Below are 12,900 nucleotides of genomic sequence, written 5' to 3'. Positions count from 1 at the left end.
TCAAGCCTCTCCACTTGCTGTTAATCTTTCAAGAGCTCCTCAGATTTTCTGACTTACTTATTCCGTGCTTCCTCATTTCTTTTTTTTTTTTTTTTAAATTTTTTTTCAACGTTTTTTATTTATTTTTGGGACAGAGAGAGACAGAGCATGAACGGGGGAGGGGCAGAGAGAGAGGGAGACACAGAATCTGAAACAGGCTCCAGGCTCCGAGCCATCAGCCCAGAGCCTGACGCGGGGCTCGAACTCACGGACCGCGAGATCGTGACCTGGCTGAAGTCGGACGCTTAACCGACTGCGCCACCCAGGCGCCCCGTCCTCATTTCTTAATGAAATGGTAGATTTATCCTTTGTTAGAAGTCTTCACGTCTTCTCAAGAATTGTGTTGTGGGAAGTGAGATAGAAAATTCCGTTTCTTCCACAGCCTTGACCCCAATGCTCTCCTTAGGATTTTGCAACAAGAAAACCGCCAGCGACTTCGGTGGGAGCCTGTTTAACGAAGTGGCAGAAGCAACGAGGGTTTGGAGGGCTGAAGGGTGAGGAGTGGATGCAGCCAGAGGCCACGGCGGCAAGTACGGACAAGTGCCTGTACAATAAAACAACATTTCCAAATTAGATAATGGCACTCGAGGTGAGGTGTAGCTATGATAGATGTATTCGAAGTATCATTTACTATTTCTGAGGGACCGAGAGCATGCAATGCAGCACGTGTTCCCTGACTGTGGCAGAGGAGCACCCACGGGGCTCGAGAGGCTGGAGGCTCTGGGTCCAGCAGTTGTTCAAACACAGACTTGTTAAGTCGCTTTGGGTGAATTACTTAGCCTTGTCTCTAGAATATTATTTCCTGTCCCCTGCCCACCTCATCGTTGCTCTGTGAGGATTCATAAGCAAGGCACTTGAGGTTTTTTGGCTTCTATATACATATGGTCTGCCAAGGTTATACACTGATAGAGGTATAATTACACATCTACCCTCTGAGAATACATTCTCTAAGGCCAGTGTTTTTGAGAGATTCATGGCCCACCTACGTTCAAATTACCTGGGTTTTGCTGTTGAAGAGATTCCTGAGCCACAGCCCAAACCTACTGAATCAGAATTTCTAGGGATGGGTCTGATAATCAGCATTTTTTCAGTTTTTTCGTTGAGTCTTACCCAGGCTGAGATGGGAGGACCAGTGCAGTAGGCCAGGGGGCTCTCCACGCCTGCCAACAAAAGAGCTGGTTAATGTTCCTGTCAAGTTACATTTATTTTTATGTCAAAGGACAACCAGCGTTTAAAATAGGAAACTGATTTTTAAATCGGCATAATTAGGATACTCTTAAATGACAGCAACTAAACTTTTGGGGGGGGGGGGTGGAATTGGCTTGCTCTGTCACATACACTTATGGATGATAATGTCAAAGTGTGGGAGACTGTCCTCCATTTCTTTCGCCTTCATTTTGGAATGTGTTGCTACCACATTGAATACAATTTTCGAGGCAAAATGTGACAGCTTGAGAAGTCATTCGAGTCTTCTTTTTCTCTTGGTTCTCCTCTGTAGGGGGGACTGGGTAAGAAGGAACTTGGGTCTCCAGGCCCTTCCCATCTATCACTGTAGGCAAATGATAGAAAAGGGGGAAACCACTCTGGCCAAACAAAACTTGTCCAAGAGGCCCAGCCCCAGAAACCTCGTCAGGAACTGCCAACAGTTCTAATGAGACTCTGTGGTTTAAAGAGCCTGGGGACTGGAACCGTATGGACATACGGAGGAAATCCTGTTAACTACCACCAGGTCAGTCATTTGACCTAGGGCTCTTTATTATGAGAGAGGTGCTTTGCCTTACCCCTCCGCTGCTGCTGCGGCCCACGGAGCCTGGAGTCAGTGTGGACCCTGCACCCTCCAGGGCAAGGAGAAGTACCGGGAGCTCCTACATCCTCCACTTCCTCTTTTGTGCCCCTGTCCCCTCACTGATGCGCGAGGACAGTCCAACCACTTGACCCACGCTGTGAAGATCCTTGAGTCTTACCTTAAAGGAAAAGCAAGCAGTCGAGTGTCCTTATGCTTTGGTGAATAGTTTCTCTGTCATTTACTTCACAGTTTTGATTCTAACACAATCGATTCCACTATATCAAACGTCTTAACAAAACAAAACAAAAAACCCCTCTTTTTTTTTTTTAACAAAATGAGAAATTTCTTTGAAATGATTACATTAAATTTATTGTTTGTATGCTTTTGAACCCTTCATGGAATTTTCATTCCAGTAACTGTCATATCGAAATTTTCTTTCACTAGAAGGAATAATAGTACTTTAGCTTCCTGTCAGGATCTTACAAATATGCTAATGAGATCATGGGTATTTTAACAGTCAGGATTCAGTCCTGAACCGGAAGCAGAACAATTCCATATATAATTATCATTATAATAGCAAATCATTACCACATATATCGAGCCGTGGAACACTATGGGTCTTACTCCTTTGAGGCCTTTCCTATAGATAGATGAGGAAATACCTAAACATGTGGAAAACGTTTCAGTGAGTGATTGCTATTATAGACAAAAGTCAAGTGCATGTTGTACTCATCTGGGAACTTCTTTATTGGGTCTTTTTCTGAGAACACATCATTGGAACTTCATTAAGTGTGAGCTTCGATTTTGTTTAAGAGTTAGGACTAGTATTATCTCATCAGAGACTTGATTTCAACATTTTCCCAGGAATTCTTCAGCAGTAGTAATGAAGAGAGCAGGTATTTTCATTCAAAGTAAAGTAGAGAATTGAAGAGACCTGGTAATTCAGAAAGAATTGGTTATTTCAGTGCTGAACACTAGCTTGTAATAATTAGCAAAATCTAACATCTGACAAACAAGCACATCTTTGTTTTCATCTTGCAGGGAAGGCAATGAGACCTTAATGAGTCTCTCTGTGTATAAATGCGGTAATTATTCGAGATTTTTTTTCCCAGCCCTCACTCTTCTCTTCAACCTTTCAGTCAAGGTTTTGGGTTTCCCACTGTCCATGTAGAATTCTATCAGATAATGGGCAACTGAGAGGGAAAAAGGCACAAACTCACTGAAATTGTCAGGATGCTTGCTAAGTCAGAACATAAATGAGTTTTCACCTATTTTGGTGACAAATTGCATTACATATTTGCCAATAATACTCTCAGCATTTTAAGTCCACAATGATAATATGAATTGTGAGTTCCTTCAATGTACAAACCAAATTATATTTCTCCAATCTTTCCATACAGACATGCTTTCTGCCTGGTGCACAGAAATTACTTCGTAAACGCATGTGAATTAAATGAAGTTTGCCACTTCTGTTTTATAACTCATTCAAAGGCACAACTGCAAAGTTAGATACTGCCAAAGAGAGTGGTTGTGGCCCTTGAAGAATAAGAATTCGAAAGTGAATTTTCCCTTCAATACGATGTTCATGATCTGAGGTCCTGGGGATTAAGGGAACATTGCTTTGGAATGCTTTACAACATGAATAAGGGAACATAGAGGATTAGTAACTCTAAGAATCTATATTCCCCAGGTTGGGGACTGGGAGCCAGCGGGCCAGAGAGGGATGATGCACAGAAAACAGGTGTACTTTTCTTTAACAACAAAATATTTTGGTAATAGAGAAATTTCACATAAAAAATCATCTGGAGTTTTGACTTCCCTTGAATTTTACTAGATTGGGCAACCCTTGACAATAATCCCTTGGAGACGATGAGAAGCAACTCTTGTGTTGCAATCTCTGTTCTCCAGTCTGATATATCCCTATTAATCCATAGTCTTTTACTTTAAGCCTTTAGAAATTTGGGGGTATAATCCCTCCCCCCATTATGGAGGCTTAAAACTTAAAATTAGCCAGGACAAGTTGGAATTATTTTTTTATTTTTATTTTTTGCATTTAAAAACTTTTGCAGAGCACTTGCACTGAATTAAGTTTGTACTTTCTTGGGACCCACATCAGGAGCCCCATGCTTCTCTTGAGGTCACACTAGCATCCCCATTCCCAATGGTGAACTGGAAAATTATTTCCAGGAGCATATAGTAAAATTTTTTAGGAGCATATAGTAAATGGCTCTGCTGACAATTCATCCCAACATTGTTGGAAAAGTTTCCACCTTCTAATCATTCATAGCTTCAAAGATCTAGTCCATGGTGTCAACTGAGATCATGAGAGATATTGATAAAGCACGGTAGGGTGCTGGATGTCGTTTCTCTTTGTCATCCTGACCCATAACCAAGACTTTTCCTGCCTTCATATATCATATTGGGGTGATTTTTCAAGAGAGGCAAAATTATTTTTATGTTTAATTGTGGATTTAACATTTTTAGCATTGTGAATGATCGTAAAGATCCACAGAATATGGAATTTGTAATTGTGTTGAGACTACTCTTTGAAGCCTGGTAGTCAGGACATCAATTACTTCACTAGTTAGTGAGTCTTATAGGCCATACATACCTACAACTCCATGTGGCAATGCTATCCCATCTTAATTTTTATGCACATATTTTGGGGTAGCATATATGCAATATCACACTATCGTTGTCTCAAAATAGGAAACTGTCACTCTCAAAGTAACTACGCGATTTAAGTGGACCCTCAGTTTACCTCAAGTGCAGATTCAAAATATTTTTTTTCCAGATTTGGGAACTATTTCCAGTAATAAATCATACGGCATGTTGGCAGAAACATTTCTCTAGGCTCTATCTGTCTTTAATTTTGGATGTTGCTAGTGCACTTACTTCACTCCTTCACAGGCTTGCTTCTCTAAGATCTATGAGGTTAGTAATAATTTTATGCAGAGTCACAATAGCCCTATGCCATTCATCCCAGTAATGTGCATGAGCTGAGAAGTTGGCTTGTCTTACAAATGCTAAGAAAAATGCTTCGTGCCAAACTTCTTAACAGTGGCCTCTTCTCAGAGAATAAATCATTCTATGTTTTCTTTAAGATTCATTGCCAAAGTTTAAATATTTATAACTACAGATGAAGCAGGAACCATGGTTTTGAAGTCCTGAAGCATAAGCTAAAATCTTAAGCTCTGTAATTAATAATAAACTACATGTTTGCACAGATACAACAGGTGTGTGGAAGATCTATGTTACCTATTTGACAAGGAGAAGTGAAAATTAAATGTTTCACATGCAGGCCTATTTTTCCATTAGCAAGGGGGGGCTATTTTATCAATTTAATCTCATTATATAGAGAGATGTAGGGTGGCAATGATTTAAGGGGGAAAATAAAGAGGCAGGCCAAGAAAAGCAGAAGGGACCAAACCTGAGTGTCAGAGCGGAAATAGTTCAATGGCCTGGTGAATAACCAAGTCCAAGAAGTCACTGAGACAGCCGAGCAAGATGCAAAGTCCAAAGTCCCTGCAAAATGGTTTCCCACTGTGGTGTCCACAGGAATGGAGAGAGCAAGAGCAAGCAACTCACTGAAAGAACATATATATGGTGCCCAAAGTGGGACAAACAACTTGAGAAAATTTGTTTTCCCAGCCTCAACTGATTTTTCTCACTCTCTCTGGTTACTGTCAATTCCAATCTAATTTGACGACAGGAATACAGGTGAAGCTAACTGAAAACAACGAGGGGATAGTGAGGACAGGGGTCAGGGGAAAGTCACTGTTCTCCAAGGCCCTTTTCTAACAGTTCCAAGAAGGAAGCACAAACTTAGTGTCATTCTTGAATTTCTCCCTTAGGTCAGGTTTATTTCCAGGGTAGGAGGTAACTTGTTTCTGTGCTTCATGGCCAATAGCCAAGAATCTTTCTTTCACGTATAAAGAAACTTCCGTAAGGCCGCAGAATGGGAATCAGAGAGAAAATGGAGAGTGAAAAAATGTGGAGCCAGAGGCCATTCCTCACCCCTACCTGTCCAGTCCCAAAGTTCCACCCTACTTCCAAAGAACAACTTGCCCTGGGCCCAGATCCCAAAGGACTGCCAACCTCACATAAAGTCAGGCCTTTGGGAAGAATGACTTCCTTCTCTTTCACACAACTCTGGTTATAATCCAATAATCTCTAATGCTCTTCTCATTCTCTTGAAATGTTTAGCTTTCTCTGCTAGCTTCCTCAAACGCAATTTAAGCTCAGAATCTTCATTCTTAAAGGATCCCTGTTGGTCCTTCACAGGAATAGAATTTAGAATGATTTTGGTCTCCTCCATTAACTCAATCCAGATCTGTCATCTGATATTGCCCTGAGAGACTAGTAGAAGTTACATGTGCTGATTTTAACGCTGTATCTGGTCCAAAGCCAGAGTGAATTCCAAAGATTTAAAGCAAATGTCCCTACTTTTCAGGAAGAAATCACTGCCTGCTTAGGGGTTCTTGGCACAGTCTGGTCAGTACTCTACTACCCCCCACTATCTCTTCAGTAAACAGTTGACAATTGGCTAACTTCCTCTGGACTATGATAATGTAGACCAGTGCCGTGTAACAGAAATATAATAATGTGAGGCACAAATGTGAGCCACACATGTAATTTTAAATTTTCTACTAGCACATCTTAAAAAAGTAAAAACAAACAAAAAAACCAAAAACCAAAACAAAACAAAACAAACTAAAAAGCAGATGAAATTAATTTTAATAAGATATTTTATTTAACCTAATACATCTAAAATATTATTACATAATATTTATAATAAATATAAAACTATTAATGAAATATCTTACATTTTTCTTTTGTACTAAGTTTTTGAAATCCATGATATGTTTCATATTTACAGCACATTTCTATTAGGACCCACTATATTCCAAGTGCCTAATAATCCCTGTGGCTAGTGACTACTGTGTTGGACTGAATTGTTCAAGACTTAAATAGAGGGCTTGAGGGTGAGAATTTCCTTCTTCAGATCTACTGAGATTCCTTTGAGCCATATAATTTCTTAAAACAAAATGACTTTCTAAATCCCATACAATTTTTCTTTATGAGTTAAAATATGCATTGCAGATACTTTTTAAAAATGTTTTCTATTTACTGATTTATTTATTTTTAGAAAGAGAGAAAGAGAGAGTGTGCGCACAAGTGTGCAAGCCGGGGTGAAGCAGAGAGAGAGAGAGGGAGAGAGAGAATCTCAAGCAGGCTCCATGATGCCAGTGCAGAGACTGATGCATGGCTCCATCCCACAAACGATGAGATTATGATCTGAGCTGAAATCAAGAGGCAGATGCTTAACCAAAATCAAGAGTTGGACGCTTAACCGACTGAGCCACTCAGGTGCCCCAACACTATAGACACTTTTGCACAATTTTCCATTGGTTGTGATTCCGATTGATTCTAATTTTTGCTTTTTGCCAAGTAGGTGACTGTCGTTGCATCTTTACCCTATTCTATCCCCTGTTCCCCTTCCCATGCCTTCTCCTGCACAGAGGTGAATGTTCCACAAATTTAAAGGGCCATACATATTTACCACAATGCTAAGATTTGCTCCACGTGACTCATCAGGTTTTTCCTCAACCTGCAAAACAGAGAGGTGAGAACAGATAAATTGTGTTCTTTCTGTTTTATTGAATGTTGCTATTAGGGTGGTGGGCAGGTGAGTACTGGTTTGGGGCTTGAGCACCAGTTATGCTGTTAACTGGGTGGTGGACAATCTGTATCTAATGACACTTAGAAAAAAAATGCTTGCTAAGACCACATGACATGTAGACCAGTCTCCGGTAAGGGTGTCCACTTCCATCCTAAGGCTTACTGACGACTGTGGTTTAATTTGCTGCATTTTAGAAGAAGTGGGGTCTACTTCTGAGATGTTTTCCTGAACTTTAGGTCCCAGGTGAATTGCCTTAGCTCTGAGTAGTCAGGCCTTGGAGGTCTGGTAGGCTTCCTGATACCTGTAGGGAAACGTAAGCCTAATAGGAGCAAACAGAAAGCTGTTGTGTGTGCAAATACCCTAACTTTCATCAAACATAGTATAAAAGAAGAACAAAACAGAGGGGATGAATATCACCTGAACTACTATGCTTGTCTCTGGGTAGGAAATGTTTCATTCAAGAGAAATTCACTCTCCTTATGATTCTAACCAGTCAGGAAAGATGAATGTTCCACAAAGAGAGAGCTGAACATTTTCTTCTCTGGTCACAAGAAGGCAGCTCACAGAGTGCCTAGACAAAGTTGACTATTTCCAACAGTGTCTTCCAAAGGGACAGAGACAACAGAAAAGGAATCTAAGAAAGACTGTGGGTCAAACTTACTAAAATTCAGCAGATCCGTCTGGAAATGCATTCAGAAGACCTGAAACATTCAAATTAGGAGAGTTAAACTGGCTTTACTTTACATCGAGAAGACAGGTAACATTTGATTAGTCCTTCTTTATTCCCAGAAGATGAAGAGTAATAAAAGCCCAGTATGGGCAGAAAAGAGTCAGAAATTTAGCTGTTAGACTTTCTATACAGTTTCCTCCATTTAGTGCAACTTCTGCAGAGGATTGCCTTATTAGTCTTTTCTTCTGGGTCTAGCCTCATACCTGGCACCTGCTGTGTCCTCAATAAGCATTTGTTGAATTGATAAACAAAACATCCAAATGTCTAAATTTCCAATATGTGTCCTATGAGAATAATGTTGAAGGATACACTTTTAGTTAATATAGGGCAGAGAATGCACCAGTTCAGCTCAGTTGTTATTAGCTGAATGACTGTTAAATGATGGTAATATTTTCAAAGAAGTTGGCAAACAACCTCCTGAGCCCTCATTGCTCCCATCACCTCACCTCCCAGATCCGTCCCCTGAAGAAGGAAAGTCTGGTGCCCAGGGGCTCTGCACTGGCCGTTACTTCTAATTGGGCAGGTTCTGGCTGGCAGTACCTGGACCAAAACATTTTGAATATAATCTTCAAGTGTGTATGGAACAAAACCCTTTGGAAAATTATAGGAGGTTAAGTGTCTTAAGAAATAGTTATTCTCAGTGAAAAACTTTCCTGAAAGGATCATTTTAAGTTTTTATTGCTATGTTTTCATAAGACTCTTAACTCTAAACTAGGACAGAAATGACCTGAAAATAGGGACACTTTGGTGAAAGTGAATTCCATTCTGATTAAGTGTGTGCTCTTCAAACCTCATTTATCTCTCTTACAGTTTGTTTTGTTGTGCCGTTAAAAGGTTTTCTGCATGGAACAGTGCTGCAGTCATAGTGTGTTTCAGATAGTATGGGAGAAACAAATTGTCAGAGTTTATCAGGGGTGGGGCATATTTTCAAATCCTCAATTAAATTTGCAGTGGTTGGTCACGTGGAGACAAAAACACGAAAGAATACCTGAGAAAAATATTTCAGTCAGGAGAGAAAAATTAAAGCTGGTAGTTGTGGACACTTCAGATGCATTTTATGCAGGTAGAACCTTCTATATTACATTGTGTTATTATTTACCTTGCAGTTCATATCTTACCTTCCATTTTGTGTTTAGGAAGGGGAAAAGTGGACAAATTATGAGCAAGATGAATAAGCCAACAATGACGAAAGAAATCTTGTAACCCTATTATGTGTTCTTGAGCTCTCTCTGAAGTTTTGATATAACTAAATAATTGTTTTAAAATACCATTGGTGACAACATACTTTACTGCTCACAGTATTCCTTTTATAGAATGAAACTTCAATATGTGACAGAACACTGAATTTTATTAGATGACTAAAACCATTAAAAAAATACAAGGTTATTTTTAGAGAATTGGGTGATGGAGGTCTTGTGAAGGTTTTATTAGTAACTATCAGCTGGACTTGACAAAAATTTTGGTTAAGCAGGGAGGAAACCTGTGTGTCTTGTCACATTCAAAATGCTTTCAATAAAAGTTAGTATTAGGGTACAAACATACACATATACAAAACTGCTTTGCCTTGATGGGTTCAATCTTAGTATTACCAGTCTCATGAATTTCAGTCCTCAAAAATAGGTTTTTATTTTTTTTTTTTTTTTTTTTTTTTTTTTCAACGTTTTTTTTTTTTTTTTTTTTTTTTATTTATTTTTGGGACAGAGAGAGACAGAGCATGAACGGGGAAAGGGCAGAGAGAGAGGGAGACACAGAATCGGAAACAGGCTCCAGGCTCCGAGCCATCAACCCAGAGCCTGACGCGGGGCTCGAACTCACGGACCGCGAGATCGTGACCTGGTTGAAGTCGGACGCTTAACCGACTGCGCCACCCAGGCGCCCCAAAAATAGGTTTTTAAAAGGCAAAAGAAAAATAAAGAAATAGGGCTTCCAGTAAAGGCATGGGAGACTGTGAAGTCCTTATCCTGCAGAATAAAAAAGCAAGTATTAGGAGAATCAGACTTCATTTTTGTAGACTTGGTTTTCTTATGTTCAGTCTGTGCTTTCTCAAATATTTCCTCCATTTGATTCCAAATTTTGTTCTTTTCTTCTCTCTTCAAAACTTTTCTTAGACTCTCCCTTAAAAAGTAGTATTTCTATTAATAATCAGTATTGATGAGGCAAAAGATTTTTAAAGATACAACACAAAAATTATTGAGTGTACTAAAATAAATTCCAGTATTAAGATAGCGTAATTGTATTCTAGTTTTAATTGTACCCCTTGTGTTTCAAGGAGAGCATCATCTGAGAAAACTATATTGAAGGTAATTACAGAACAAACTTCCACGTCAAGGATGAAGATATATGTTAGTCAATCAATTTTCTTAGTTCAAAACAACTGTGTAAATGGACTAGAAAATAATTTAAAATCTGCTTTTAGGAATCACAGTGGAATGAGGAGCCTTAATTATTAGAATTGGGAGAGATTTTAAAAATCATTTAGTTGTGCTCTTCATTTTATAAATGAGGGAACCAAGGCCCAGAGAGATCACTGACTTTTGCAAGACCATGCGGCTAGTTAATGGCAAAACCAAAATGGCTACCAAAGATTCCTGTCCCCCATTCCAGTCCTGCGTACATTATACCATGCTAGCTCTTCTATATCAGCAAACCTATAAGTATTGTTATGGAACAACATGTGGTTCTAAGAACAGAATGAGAGTAAATCTTAGGATACAGCAATTAATAATGTGTGGTTTTTCAGTTAACTCTATTTTTCTCTAGCTAGTCTCTATCTCTTCAGAAAAATGTAAATATTGGTGTGAAAATCTTAAACTTTTAAGGAAAAGTCACTCTATGGCTAATGTTAGGTAAATTGAAAAAGGAAAATAAATTTTTGTCAATAAGCAAGGCACAACATGGAGAACAGACTTCTCAATTGCACCCATTCTTGGACTTGTCCCAGTAGGTAGCAGGACCTCTGTACCCACAAGTGCATTGGAAGGTTGATTATTTTTCTTCTAGTGCAACATATCATTGAGTGGTGTTCAACTTTGGTTTGGACATGAGAGACCACCTTAAAAGGATCATGCACAATCTTGTGCATTGCCCTTCTTTCCTCTCTTCCTTGCAGAACCCTCTGAAAATCTCATGTCATTGCTTTGCAAAACTCAAATTATGTATTATTCATCCTTGAATATCACAGTAGTATATATTTTATTTTCCAGATGGAAAAGTCTTTGGCATAAAAATCAATAATTTTTAAAAATATATACTAGTTAAGAGTAACTTGGGAATGATTCAAAGGAAGAATAAGGCTATTTTCACCATGAGTAAATCCAAGTGAATCATAAAACTTTCAGTGGCGTTGGGATCAAAATATGGACTGTTCTCTTTTCAGTACATGGAAGCCACGTAAGAATGTAAGATAATCTAATAAGAAACTTTTAAAAAATCTTTTATATTTTTATTATATATTGCCTTTAGTTTAAATTTCTAGATAGAACTAAAATGGTCAAGGCATGTTTTTAAATCTAAATGACTGCACATTCAGAAAAGCATTTCTTTTCAAATATCAAGAGCAAAGAGTGTTAATGTCAGATATCCCAAGCTCAAAAACATTTTAAGGCTATTTTAAGCCTTATGTTAAGCTAATTTATACTTAAAGTATTCTTACATTTTACATCACAATTTTGGCTTCTTAAAATCTAAATGGAAAAATATTTTTAAAACCTAACAGAAAGATTTCTGAGAAATAATTTCAGTGGAAGTTAAAATATACTAAAACCATTCAGGTATACAGGAAAGGAGATGTCACTGTGTTAAATGTTAGAGTTGCCTTTAAAAAATATATTTTAACCTGTAAAATATAATTTCAGAATGTTATTCAGTTTGGGTATGTGATTATAATAGCACTGTTTTAAAACTGAAATCAATTAATTGTTTCATTATTCAAACTGAACAAGATACTAAAACAGTAAAAAAAAAAGGTCATGAATTAAAATATGTAGGTGGTGGCTGATTTATGTCTTTTTCAGTCTTAGCCATTTCAGATAACTTGCAGTTTAATAATTTAGTTTAATAGCAACAATTAAACTCTTTCTCTATGTATCCAATTTCTTTTTGACCACGCCACTTCCATGTGTTCTCTTAGATATGAGTTAACAAGATAAATGAGCACAGAAACTACGAGTAGGCTGCAAAAGGGAAAATGCTCCCGGAGAACATCTGTTTTGGGTAAAGCAATTTAATTACAAAGATCATGGTGGTATCATCAGGATTTATTTCAAGAGAAGAGCAAGAAGCAAAAGAGGGCGGTGGGAACCCTTGACACCCTCCTTTATCATCAGCAATGTAGGAGCCAAGAAAAATCTGCCTCCTTTTGTTTGCCTTTGTATCAATTTCCTCTTCTGAAATAAAGAAGTCTAAGCAAAGTGGTCTGGCTTTTGAAATAATATAGATATTCCATGTATATAAAATACATACACATAGACACACTTGTACATAATAGATACGCATACGCGCGCGCACACACACACACACACACACTCCAATTTAGGTGTATTTAGATGTATTCTCTGAGCAGTAAAATCCACCTTAGAGAGTTATAGAGACTGCTAAGTTTTCTGAGCTTTCCAGGCCTGTTTTAATTCGTATAATGATTTAACATCCTTGTTATGAATGTGT

At 38.4% G+C, this 12,900-nt stretch overlaps 1 long non-coding RNA gene across 1 annotated transcript; it reads right to left on the bottom strand.

Moving 5' to 3' along the window:
* Window positions 1-2,435: 2,435 nt before the first annotated feature.
* LOC131506107 (uncharacterized) lies at window positions 2,436-8,214 on the bottom strand. The gene is made up of 3 exons (XR_009258734.1): window positions 8,170-8,214; window positions 7,389-7,436; window positions 2,436-2,759 (listed from the first exon to the last, which is right to left on the bottom strand). It is a non-coding gene; the product is annotated as an uncharacterized LOC131506107 (long non-coding RNA).
* Between the last annotated feature and the right edge of the window lie 4,686 nt (window positions 8,215-12,900).

This window comes from Neofelis nebulosa, chromosome 3 (genome assembly GCF_028018385.1).
Source record: "Neofelis nebulosa isolate mNeoNeb1 chromosome 3, mNeoNeb1.pri, whole genome shotgun sequence".
In the NCBI taxonomy this organism is placed as follows: domain Eukaryota; kingdom Metazoa; phylum Chordata; class Mammalia; order Carnivora; family Felidae; genus Neofelis; species Neofelis nebulosa.
This window is presented reverse-complemented; position numbering and strand designations above follow the sequence as displayed.